Raw genomic sequence first — 13,921 nt, 5'->3', positions numbered from 1 at the left:
ACGTCGCCAACTAGTATTCCTCCCTCCACCTGATGAAGGAACCTGCACTTTCATCTGCACCTTCCTCTTTGTCCCCGTGTAAGGTGGTATGGTATGCGGGAAGAGCAACCTGACTTTCAGCAGGGTCACAATGTTGCTGTGTAGCGTGCACGGGGAATTTAGCGTTATGGGTCAATGTACCAGCAGACTCATCTATCACTGGCTGGGCAATGGGCAGGATGAGGAGGAAACACAGATATAGGCCCAAAGAATAAAGTGGGCTAAATGCAGTTCAAAATTGGTAACACAGGACTAACCAGGGGGCATTGCAGTGGAGGACAACTGGAATGAGAGGCTGACACAGAGAGTAGGCCCAAATCAGTAAGTAGTCGAAATGCAGTTCAAAATTGGCAACCGTAGTAAACAGGCGGCACAACTTTGTTCAGTGGAGGAGAACAGCAAGGAGTGGCAGACACCGATAGTAGGCCCCAACCCAACTAGTAGGCCAAATGCAGTCTAACATTAACAACTACTTAACGAGAGCCTGAAAATGGAATTTCAGGACAGGAAACCAGGAGAACAGCAAGGAGTGGCAGACACCGATAGTAGGCCCCAAACCAACTAGTACGCCAAATGCAGTTGTTCCATTTAACCACAATTTAATGAGAGCCTGAAGATAGAAGCTCAGGAAAGGCAACCTGGAGAACACCTTGTAGTGTAACACACCATCTCTCTACACCCCATACCCAATTTGTAGGCCTAATGCACTGTAGTTTCCAACAACTACTAAACGAGAGCATGAAGATCGAAGCAATGGCGAGGAAACCTGGGGAACACCTTGGAGTGGAACACACCATCTCTCTACACCCCATACCCAATTTGTAGGCCTAATGCACTGTAGTTTCCAACAACTACTAAACGAGAGCATTAAGATCGCAGCAATGGCGAGGAAACCTGGGGAACACCTTGGAGTGGAACACACCATCTCTCTACACCCCATACCCAATTTGTAGGCCTAATGCACTGTAGTTTCCAACAACTACTAAACAAGAGCATTAAGATCGCAGCAATGGCGAGGAAACCTGGGGAACACCTTGGAGTGGAACACACCATCTCTCTACACCCCATACCCAATTTGTAGGCCTAATGCACTGTAGTTTCCAACAACTACTAAACGAGAGCAGGAAGATCGAAGCAATGGCGAGGAAACCTGGGGAACACCTTGCGGTGGAACACACCATCTCTCTACACCCCATACCCAATTTGTAGGCCTAATGCAGTGTAGTTTCCAACAACTACTAAACGAGAGCAGGAAGATCGAAGCAATGGCGAGGAAACCTGGGGAACACCTTGGAGTGGAACACACCATCTCTCTACACCCCATACCCAATTTGTAGGCCTAATGCAGTGTAGTTTCCAACAACTACTAAACGAGAGCAGGAAGATCGAAGCAATGGCGAGGAAACCTGGGGAACACCTTGGAGTGGAACACACCATCTCTCTACACCCCATACCCAATTTGTAGGCCTAATGCAGTGTAGTTTCCAACAACTACTAAACGAGAGCAGGAAGATCGAAGCAATGGCGAGGAAACCTGGGGAACACCTTGGAGTGGAACACACCATCTCTCTACACCCCATACCCAATTTGTAGGCCTAATGCAGTGTAGTTTCCAACAACTACTAAACGAGAGCATTAAGATCGCAGCAATGGCGAGGAAACCTGGGGAACACCTTGGAGTGTAACACACCGTCTCTCTACACCCCATACCCAATTTGTAGGCCTAATGCACTGTAGTTTCCAACAACTACTAAACGAGAGCATTAAGATCGCAGCAATGGCGAGGAAACCTGGGGAACACCTTGGAGTGGAACACACCATCTCTCTACACCCCATACCCAATTTGTAGGCCTAATGCAGTGTAGTTTCCAACAACTACTAAACGAGAGTCGGAAGACCGAAGCAATGTGGATGAAACCTGGGGAACACCTTGGAGTGTAACAAACCATCTCTCTACACCCCATACCCAATTTGTAGGCCTAATGCAGCGTAGTTTCCAACAACTACTAAACGAGAGCATTAAGATCGAAGCAATGGCGAGGAAACCTGGGGAACACCTTGGAGTGGAAGACACCGTCTCTACACCCCATACCCAATTTGTAGGCCTAATGAAGTGTAGTTTCCAACAACTACTAAACGAGAGCAGGAAGATCGAAGCAATGGAGAGGAAACCTGGGGAACACCTTGGAGTGGAACACACCATCTCTCTACACCCCATACCCAATTTGTAGGCCTAATGCAGTGTAGTTTCCAACAACTACTAAACGAGAGCAGGAAGATCGAAGCAATGGAGAGGAAACCTGGGGAACACCTTGGAGTGTAACACACCGTCTCTCTAGACCCCATACCCTATTTGTAGGCCTAATGCAGTGTAGTTTCCAACAACTACTAAACGAGAGCAGGAAGATCGAAGCAATGGCGAGGAAACCTGGGGAACACCTTGGAGTGGAACACACCATCTCTCTACACCCCATACCCAATTTGTAGGCCTAATGCACTGTAGTTTCCAACAACTACTAAACAAGAGCATTAAGATCGCAGCAATGGCGAGGAAACCTGGAGAACACCTTGGAGTGGAACACACCATCTCTCTACACCCCATACCCAATTTGTAGGCCTAATGCACTGTAGTTTCCAACAACTACTAAACGAGAGCATTAAGATCGCAGCAATGGCGAGGAAACCTGGAGAACACCTTGGAGTGGAACACACCATCTCTCTACACCCCATACCCAATTTGTAGGCCTAATGCACTGTAGTTTCCAACAACTACTAAACGAGAGCAGGAAGATCGAAGCAATGGAGAGGAAACCTGGGGAACACCTTGGAGTGTAACACACCGTCTCTCTACACCCCATACCCAATTTGTAGGCCTAATGTAGTGTAGTTTCCAACAACTACTAAACGAGAGCAGGAAGATCGAAGCAATGGCGAGGAAACCTGGGGAACACCTTGGAGTGGAACACACCATCTCTCTACACCCCATACCCAATTTGTAGGCCTAATGCACTGTAGTTTCCAACAAATACTAAACGAGAGCATTAAGATCGCAGCAATGGCGAGGAAACCTGGGGAACACCTTGGAGTGTAACACACCGTCTCTCTACACCCCATACCCAATTTGTAGGCCTAATGCAGTGTAGTTTCCAACAACTACTAAACGAGAGCAGGAAGATCGAAGCAATGGCGAGGAAACCTGGGGAACACCTTGGAGTGGAACACACCATCTCTCTACACCCCATACCCAATTTGTAGGCCTAATGCACTGTAGTTTCCAACAACTACTAAACGAGAGTCGGAAGACCGAAGCAATGTGGATGAAACCTGGGGAACACCTTGGAGTGGAACACACCATCTCTCTACACCCCATACCCAATTTGTAGGCCTAATGCACTGTAGTTTCCAACAACTACTAAACAAGAGCATTAAGATCGCAGCAATGGCGAGGAAACCTGGGGAACACCTTGGAGTGGAACACACCATCTCTCTACACCCCATACCCAATTTGTAGGCCTAATGCACTGTAGTTTCCAACAACTACTAAACGAGAGCAGGAAGATCGAAGCAATGGCGAGGAAACCTGGGGAACACCTTGGAGTGGAACACACCATCTCTCTACACCCCATACCCAATTTGTAGGCCTAATGCAGTGTAGTTTCCAACAACTACTAAACGAGAGCAGGAAGATCGAAGCAATGGCGAGGAAACCTGGGGAACACCTTGGAGTGGAACACACCATCTCTCTACACCCCATACCCAATTTGTAGGCCTAATGCAGTGTAGTTTCCAACAACTACTAAACGAGAGTCGGAAGACCGAAGCAATGTGGATGAAACCTGGGGAACACCTTGGAGTGTAACACACCATCTCTCTACACCCCATACCCAATTTGTAGGCCTAAGGCAGCGTAGTTTCCAACAACTACTAAAAGAGAGCATTAAGATCGAAGCAATGGCGAGGAAACCTGGGGAACACCTTGGAGTGGAAGACACCGTCTCTACACCCCATACCCAATTTGTAGGCCTAATGAAGTGTAGTTTCCAACAACTACTAAACGAGAGCAGGAAGATCGAAGCAATGGAGAGGAAACCTGGGGAACACCTTGGAGTGGAACACACCATCTCTCTACACCCCATACCCAATTTGTAGGCCTAATGCACTGTAGTTTCCAACAACTACTAAACGAGAGCAGGAAGATCGAAGCAATGGAGAGGAAACCTGGGGAACACCTTGGAGTGTAACACACCGTCTCTCTAGACCCCATACCCTATTTGTAGGCCTAATGCAGTGTAGTTTCAAACAACTACTAAACGAGAGCAGGAAGATCGAAGCAATGGCGAGGAAACCTGGGGAACACCTTGGAGTGGAACACACCATCTCTCTACACCCCATACCCAATTTGTAGGCCTAATGCACTGTAGTTTCCAACAACTACTAAACAAGAGCATTAAGATCGCAGCAATGGCGAGGAAACCTGGAGAACACCTTGGAGTGGAACACACCATCTCTCTACACCCCATACCCAATTTGTAGGCCTAATGCACTGTAGTTTCCAACAACTACTAAACGAGAGCATTAAGATCGCAGCAATGGCGAGGAAACCTGGAGAACACCTTGGAGTGGAACACACCATCTCTCTACACCCCATACCCAATTTGTAGGCCTAATGCACTATAGTTTCCAACAACTACTAAACGAGAGCAGGAAGATCGAAGCAATGGAGAGGAAACCTGGGGAACACCTTGGAGTGTAACACACCGTCTCTCTACACCCCATACCCAATTTGTAGGCCTAATGCAGTGTAGTTTCCAACAACTACTAAACGAGAGCAGGAAGATCGAAGCAATGGCGAGGAAACCTGGGGAACACCTTGGAGTGGAACACACCATCTCTCTACACCCCATACCCAATTTGTAGGCCTAATGCACTGTAGTTTCCAACAAATACTAAACGAGAGCATTAAGATCGCAGCAGTGGCGAGGAAACCTGGGGAACACCTTGGAGTGTAACACACCGTCTCTCTACACCCCATACCCAATTTGTAGGCCTAATGCAGTGTAGTTTCCAACAACTACTAAACGAGAGCAGGAAGATCGAAGCAATGGCGAGGAAACCTGGGGAACACCTTGGAGTGGAACACACCATCTCTCTACACCCCATACCCAATTTGTAGGCCTAATGCACTGTAGTTTCCAACAACTACTAAACGAGAGTCGGAAGACCGAAGCAATGTGGATGAAACCTGGGGAACACCTTGGAGTGGAACACACCATCTCTCTACACCCCATACCCAATTTGTAGGCCTAATGCAGCGTAGTTTCCAACAACTACTAAACGAGAGCATTAAGATCGAAGCAATGGCGAGGAAACCTGGGGAACACCTTGGAGTGGAACACACCGTCTCTACACCCCATACCCAATTTGTAGGCCTAATGCACTGTAGTTTCCAACAACTACTAAACGAGAGCAGGAAGATCGCAGCAATGGAGAGGAAACCTGGGGAACACCTTGGAGTGGAACACACCATCTCTCTACACCCCATACCCAATTTGTAGGCCTAATGCACTGTAGTTTCCAACAACTACTAAACGAGAGCAGGAAGATCGAAGCAATGGAGAGGAAACCTGGGGAACACCTTGGAGTGGAACACACCATCTCTCTACACCCCATACCCAATTTGTAGGCCTAATGCACTGTAGTTTCCAACAAATACTAAACGAGAGCATTAAGATCGCAGCAATGGCGAGGAAACCTGGGGAACACCTTGGAGTGGAACACGCCATCTCTCTACACCCCATACCCAATTTGTAGGCCTAATGCACTGTAGTTTCCAACAAATACTAAACGAGAGCATTAAGATCGCAGCAATGGCGAGGAAACGTGGGGAACACCTTGGAGTGGAACACACCATCTCTCTACACCCCATACCCAATTTGTAGGCCTAATGCAGCGTAGTTTCCAACAACTACTAAACGAGAGCATTAAGATCGAAGCAATGGCGAGGAAACCTGGGGAACACCTTGGAGTGGAACACACCATCTCTCTACACCCCATACCCAATTTGTAGGCCTAATGCACTGTAGTTTCCAACAACTACTAAACAAGAGCATTAAGATCGCAGCAATGGCGAGGAAACCTGGGGAACACCTTGGAGTGGAACACACCGTCTCTCTACACCCCATACCCAATTTGTAGGCCTAATGCACTGTAGTTTCCAACAACTACTAAACGAGAGCAGGAAGATCGAAGCAATGGCGAGGAAACCTGGGGAACACCTTGGAGTGGAACACACCATCTCTCTACACCCCATACCCAATTTGTAGGCCTAATGCAGTGTAGTTTCCAACAACTACTAAACGAGAGCAGGAAGATCGAAGCAATGGCGAGGAAACCTGGGGAACACCTTGGAGTGGAACACACCATCTCTCTACACCCCATACCCAATTTGTAGGCCTAATGCAGTGTAGTTTCCAACAACTACTAAACGAGAGCAGGAAGATCGAAGCAATGGCGAGGAAACCTGGGGAACACCTTGGAGTGGAACACACCATCTCTCTACACCCCATACCCAATTTGTAGGCCTAATGCAGTGTAGTTTCCAACAACTACTAAACGAGAGCATTAAGATCGCAGCAATGGCGAGGAAACCTGGGGAACACCTTAGAGTGTAACACACCGTCTCTCTACACCCCATACCCAATTTGTAGGCCTAATGCACTGTAGTTTCCAACAACTACTAAACGAGAGCATTTAGATCGCAGCAATGGCGAGGAAACCTGGGGAACACCTTGGAGTGGAACACACCATCTCTCTACACCCCATACCCAATTTGTAGGCCTAATGCAGTGTAGTTTCCAACAACTACTAAACGAGAGCAGGAAGATCGAAGCAATGGCGAGGAAACCTGGGGAACACCTTGGAGTGGAACACACCATCTCTCTACACCCCATACCCAATTTGTAGGCCTAATGCACTGTAGTTTCCAACAACTACTAAACGAGAGCAGGAAGATCGAAGCAATGGAGAGGAAACCTGGAGAACACCTTGGAGTGTAACACACCGTCTCTCTACACCCCATACCCAATTTGTAGGCCTAATGCAGTGTAGTTTCCAACAACTACTAAACGAGAGCAGGAAGATCGAAGCAATGGCGAGGAAACCTGGGGAACACCTTGGAGTGGAACACACCATCTCTCTACACCCCATACCCAATTTGTAGGCCTAATGCACTGTAGTTTCCAACAACTACTAAACGAGAGTCGGAAGACCGAAGCAATGTGGATGAAACCTGGGGAACACCTTGGAGTGGAACACACCATCTCTCTACACCCCATACCCAATTTGTAGGCCTAATGCAGCGTAGTTTCCAACAACTACTAAACGAGAGCATTAAGATCGAAGCAATGGCGAGGAAACCTGGGGAACACCTTGGAGTGGAACACACCGTCTCTACACCCCATACCCAATTTGTAGACCTAATGCAGTGTAGTTTCCAACAACTACTAAACGAGAGCAGGAAGATCGCAGCAATGGAGAGGAAACCTGGGGAACACCTTGGAGTGGAACACACCATCTCTCTACACCCCATACCCAATTTGTAGGCCTAATGCACTGTAGTTTCCAACAACTACTAAACGAGAGCAGGAAGATCGAAGCAATGGAGAGGAAACCTGGGGAACACCTTGGAGTGGAACACACCATCTCTCTACACCCCATACCCAATTTGTAGGCCTAATGCACTGTAGTTTCCAACAAATACTAAACGAGAGCATTAAGATCGCAGCAATGGCGAGGAAACCTGGGGAACACCTTGGAGTGGAACACACCATCTCTCTACACCCCATACCCAATTTGTAGGCCTAATGCACTGTAGTTTCCAACAAATACTAAACGAGAGCATTAAGATCGCAGCAATGGCGAGGAAACCTGGGGAACACCTTGGAGTGGAACACACCATCTCTCTACACCCCATACCCAATTTGTAGGCCTAATGCAGTGTAGTTTCCAACAACTACTAAACGAGAGCAGGAAGATTGAAGCAATGGCGAAGAAACCTGGGGAACACCTTGGAGTGGAACACACCATCTCTCTACACCCCATACCCAATTTGTAGGCCTAATGCACTGTAGTTTCCAACAACTACTAAACGAGAGCATTAGGATCGCAGCAATGGCGAGGAAACCTGGGGAACACCTTGGAGTGGAACACCCCATCTCTCTACACCCCATACCCAATTTGTAGGTCTAAAGTACTGTAGTTTCCAACAACTACTAAACGAGAGCATTAAGATCGCAGCAATGGCGAGGAAACCTGGGGAACACCTTGGAGTGGAACACACCATCTCTCTACACCCCATACCCAATTTGTAGGCCTAATGCACTGTAGTTTCCAACAACTACTAAACGAGAGCAGGAAGATCGAAGCAATGGAGAGGAAACCTGGGGAACACCTTGGAGTGTAACACACCGTCTCTCTACACCCCATACCCAATTTGTAGGCCTAATGCAGTGTAGTTTCCAACAACTACTAAACGAGAGCAGGAAGATCGAAGCAATGGCGAGGAAACCTGGGGAACACCTTGGAGTGGAACACACCATCTCTCTACACCCCATACCCAATTTGTAGGCCTAATGCACTGTAGTTTCCAACAACTACTAAACGAGAGCAGGAAGATCGAAGCAATGGAGAGGAAACCTGGGGAACACCTTGGAGTGTAACACACCGTCTCTCTACACCCCATACCCAATTTGTAGGCCTAATGCACTGTAGTTTCCAACAACTACTAAACGAGAGCATTAAGATCGCAGCAATGGCGAGGAAACCTGGGGAACACCTTGGAGTGGAACACACCATCTCTCTACACCCCATACCCAATTTGTAGGTCTAAAGTACTGTAGTTTCCAACAACTACTAAACGAGAGCATTAAGATCGCAGCAATGGCGAGGAAACCTGGGGAACACCTTGGAGTGGAACACACCATCTCTCTACACCCCATACCCAATTTGTAGGCCTAATGCACTGTAGTTTCCAACAACTACTAAACGAGAGCAGGAAGATCGAAGCAATGGAGAGGAAACCTGGGGAACACCTTGGAGTGTAACACACCGTCTCTCTACACCCCATACCCAATTTGTAGGCCTAATGCAGTGTAGTTTCCAACAACTACTAAACGAGAGCAGGAAGATCGCAGCAATGGAGAGGAAACCTGGGGAACACCTTGGAGTGTAACACACCATCTCTACACCCCAGACCCAACTTGTAGGCCGAATGCAGTGTTGTTTTCAACAACTACTTAAGAAGAGCCTGAAGATCAAAGCTCAGAAAAGGCAACCCGGGGAACACATTGGAGCGGCAGACACTGGTAGTAGGCTGTAAACCCCAAATTTTGGTCAATGGAATTTATGAAATGTTCCAGGGGTACACAGGCAGCATTGGTGTGGTAAGCGGAGGACAATTTATATTTGGGACTGCAGACAGACATTGTAGGCTGTCCCCTGTGGACCATGCATCCACAACATTAACCCAGTGCGCCGTAATGGACATCTAACCTTTCGTGGACATGCCTACTGGTCCATGCATCTGTTGTCAGGTGCACCTTTCTACTATTAGATAGCCAGAGAGCATGGACAGTGCAGATTTTTACATGATGCTGTAGTGCTGGGATGGCTTTTCTCGCAAAAGAAGTGACGACTGGGTAGCTCTTACCGTGGTACAGCGTAGTCCATCTGGGCTTTATAATTGTAAAATAGAGAATAAAAATTGGCTGTATGCACTTTAAAATAGGTTACAGGGGTACACGGGCGGCAGTGGTCTGGTCAGTGTAGTTGTAGTAGAAAGAAGGGACCGCAGACAGGCTTCGAAGGCCTAACATAACAAATTGGACAGGCTGTAGGCACTTTTACATTGGTTCCAGGGGTACACGGGCAGCAGTACAATGGTCAGTGGAGGCCAAGTGGAAGGAGGGACCGCAGACAGGCTTCGAAGGTCTAACATAACAAAATAGGGCTGTTGGCAATTTACAATTGGTTCCAGGGGTACACGGGCAGCAGTACAATGGTCAGTGGAGGCCTAGTGGAAGGAGGGACCGCAGACAGGCTTCGAAGGCCTAACATAACAAAAATAGGGGTGCAGGCAATTTAACATTGGTTCCAGGGGTACACGGGCAGCAGTGGTCTGGTCAGTGTAGTAGTAGTAGAAAGAAGGACTGCAGACAGGCTTCGAAGGACTAACATAACAAAATTGGGCTGTTGGCAATTTAAAATTGGTTCCAGGGGTACACGGGCAGCAGTACAATGGTCAGTGGAGGACTAGTGGAAGGAGGGACCGCAGACAGGCTTCGAAGGCCTAACATAACAAAAATAAGGGTGCAGGCAATTTAACATTGGTTCCAGGGGTACACGGGCAGCAGTGGTCTGGTCAGTGTAGTAGTAGTAGAAAGAAGGGACTGCAGACAGGCTTCGAAGGCCTAACATAACAAAATTGGGCTGTTGGCAATTTAAAATTGGTTCCAGGGGTACACGGGCAGCAGTACAATGGTCAGTGGAGGCCTAGTGGAAGGAGGGACCGCAGATATGCTTCGAAGGCCTAACATAACAAAAATAGGGGTGCAGGCAATTTAACATTGGTTCCAGGGGTACACGGGCAGCAGTGGTCTGGTCAGTGTAGTAGTAGTAGAAAGAAGGGACTGCAGACAGGCTTCGAAGGCCTAACATAACAAAATTGGGCTGTTGGCAATTTAAAATTGCTTCCAGGGGTACACGGGCAGCAGTACAATGGTCAGTGGAGGCCTAGTGGAAGGAGGGACCGCAGACAGGCTTCGAAGGCCTAACATAACAAAAATGTCAATACAATGGTATTGTCAGTGCCAGGCATTGAAAGATGTCAGCGCATAGACTAAACATTGGTGGAGCTGTGAGAGATAATTTTGCAAGTGGTAGAGCACTGTTTGAGCTGGGGGGGGGGGAACTGTCTTGTGGCCGGCGGTACAGGCCCAGGGCCCCTCATATTACAACGGTGTGTCTGACGTTGGGTGCGCACCACCACCGCCAGAGACACTTTATTGTACTATGAGGGACCCAGTGGCAGTGCCGTCGACCAAAAGCGGGCACACCCACCTCTTCAGAAGAAAAAAAAAGCACTCTCACGGGTGCTGGCGCCAAGTGGCGATACCACGGCCCCGTGTGGGGAGTTTGGCCATTTAGGGAGGTGTAAACATGTCGTATGCTGGACAATCAGGTGCAGCAAATTACGAGATTGGAAAAGTCATTCAGAGTAGTCCACAGGCAAGACCTTTTCATAGGAAAGCTAGGTGTCAGCCGGGCAAGGTGGGGCAAAAGATTTTGAAATCCAGTTGTGGTTCATTTTAATGAAGGTTAGATCATCTACATTTTGGGTAGCCAGACGAGTCCTTTTTTCTGTTAGTATTGAACCTGCAGCACTGAATACTCTTTCTGATAGGACACTAGCTGCCGGGCAAGCAAGCTCCTGCAATGCATATTCTGCCAATTCTGGCCAGGTGTCTAATTTGGATGCCCAGTAATCAAATGGGAATGATGGTTGAGGGAGAACGTCGATAAGGGATGAAAAATAGTTTGTAACCATACTGGACAAATGTTGTCTCCTGTCACTTTGAATTGATGCTGCAGTACCTGTCCTGTCTGCGGTCATAGCAAAATCACTCCACAACCTGGTCAGAAAACCCCTCTGTCCAACGCCACTTCTGATTTCTGCCCCTCTAACACCTCTGGTCTGCTGCCCCCTGCAGCTCGTGTGAGAACGATCACGGGCGCTGTGTGCAGGGAATGCCAGAAGCAAACGGTCAACAAGAGTTGATTGTTTGGTTGCTAATATTGTCATGATCCAGTTCTGAGATTATGTTCAGCTCTTGTCTCTGGACTGGTCATGTGGGAGTTAATCCTCTCTGCCTCACCCTGGAGCTGGCTGAACTATTTAAGTCCTCTGTAGCCATTGGGCCAGTGTCAGCTATAGTTCATGCTGCAAGGTTTGAGCTCCTGACCTGATCCCTGTTAACGTGTTCCTATTTGCCTCTGACTGCCTACACCCGTTTATGACTTGTTCTGACCTTTGGCCTGTACCCCGACTCCGTCTCCATCTCACGTTTTGGTTACCACGTTCCCGGTAGGTTCTGACGTCTTGCTTGTCCCCGACGTTTCTCTGCTCGCCCCTTCTGTACCGCGCTGCTATCTCCGTGTATGACCTTGGCTTGTTTCATGCCCCTTTCATTACCTGTGACACCTGTGTTGTTGTTGTTCATTGTTGCTGTGCTGTGTGTGCAACCTCCTTTCCTTAGCCAGCACCCCCTGGTGGAGATTGCTCTATACTGCACTGCAGCAGCACATCACAAATATTAGTTCCAAGTTCTCATGTGGCATTATATTTTGCAATTTGCCTTTATAGCGAGGATCAAGGAGGCAGGCCAACCAGTAATCGTCATCGTTCATCATTTTAGTAATGCGTGTGTCCCTTTTGAGGATACGTAAGGCATAATCCGCCATGTGGGCCAAAGTTCCAGTTCTCAAATCTGCGGTTGTGCTTGGTTGAGGGGCAGTTTCAGGCAAATCCACGTCACTTGTGTCCCTCCAAAAACCAGAACCCGGCCTTGCCGCGCCAACAATTTCCAGTGGCCCCGGAAAAGCTTCCTCATTAAAAATATAATCATCCCCATCATCCTCCTCGTCCTCCTCCTCCTCTTCACCCGCTACCTCGTCCTGTACACTGCCCTGGCCAGACAATGGCTGACTGTCATCAAGGCTTTCCTCTTCCTCAGCTGCAGACGCCTGATCCTTTATGTGCGTCAAACTTTGCATCAGCAGACGCATTAGGGGGATGCTCATGCTTATTATGGCGTTGTCTGCACTAACCAGCCGTGTGCATTCCTCAAAACACTGAAGGACTTGACACATGTCTTGAATCTTCGACCACTGCACACCTGACAACTCCATGTCTGCCATCCTACTGCCTGCCCGTGTATGTGTATCCTCCCACAAAAACATAACAGCCCGCCTCTGTTCACACAGTCTCTGAAGCATGTGCAGTGTTGAGTTCCACCTTGTTGCAACGTCTATGATTAGGCGATGCTGGGGAAGGTTCAAAGAACGCTGATAGGTCTGCATACGGCTGGAGTGTACGGGCGAACGGCGGATATGTGAGCAAAGTCCACGCACTTTGAGGAGCAGGTCGGATAACCCCGGATAACTTTTCAGGAAGCACTGCACCACCAGGTTTAACCCCTTAGTGACAGAGCCAATTTGGTACTTAATGACCGAGCCAATTTTTACAATTCTGACCACTGTCACTTTATGAGGTTATAACTCTGGAACGCTTCAACGGATCCCGCTGATTCTGAGATTGTTTTTTCGTGACATATTGTACTTCATGTTAGTGGTAACATTTCTTCGATATTACTTGCGATTATTTATGAAAAAAACGGAAATATGGCGAAAATTTTTAAAATTTTGCAATTTTCAAACTTTGTATTTTTATGCCCTTAAATCAGAGAGATATGTCAAGAAAAATAGTTAATAAATAACATTTCCCACATGTCTACTTTACATCAGCACAGTTTTGGAAAAAAACTTTTTTTTTTTGTTAGGGAGTTATAAGGGTTAAAAGTTGACCAGCAATTTCTCATTTTTACAACACCATTTTTTTTAGGGACCACATCACATTTGAAGTCATTTTGAGGGGTCTATATGATAGAAAATAATGAAGTGTGACACCATTCTAAAAACTACACCCCTCAAGGTTCTCAAAACCACATTCAGGAAGTTTATTAACCCTTTACGTGCTTCACAGGAACTGAAACAATGTGGAAGGAAAAAATGAACATATAACTTTTTTTTGCAAACATCTTAATTCAGA

The 13,921-nt window shown here is 47.5% G+C and overlaps 2 protein-coding genes across 2 annotated transcripts in view; one reads left to right on the top strand and one right to left on the bottom strand.

Moving 5' to 3' along the window:
• ALG8 (ALG8 alpha-1,3-glucosyltransferase) overlaps positions 1–12,213 on the bottom strand; it is an 84,418-nt gene extending 72,205 nt beyond the window's left edge. The window contains exon 1 of the mRNA XM_069759355.1: positions 12,123–12,213. The gene's annotated coding sequence lies outside the window, so the exon portion shown is untranslated. The remainder of the gene's footprint in view (positions 1–12,122) is intronic.
• The window catches only part of USP35 (ubiquitin specific peptidase 35), a 56,625-nt gene that overhangs the window by 24,829 nt on the left and 17,875 nt on the right, over positions 1–13,921 (top strand). The window lies entirely within an intron of this gene.

This window comes from Ranitomeya imitator, chromosome 3 (assembly GCF_032444005.1).
Source record: "Ranitomeya imitator isolate aRanImi1 chromosome 3, aRanImi1.pri, whole genome shotgun sequence".
Taxonomy (NCBI): Eukaryota; Metazoa; Chordata; class Amphibia; order Anura; family Dendrobatidae; genus Ranitomeya; species Ranitomeya imitator.
Note: the sequence above shows the minus strand (reverse complement) of the source record. Positions and strands in the feature narration are given on the sequence as shown.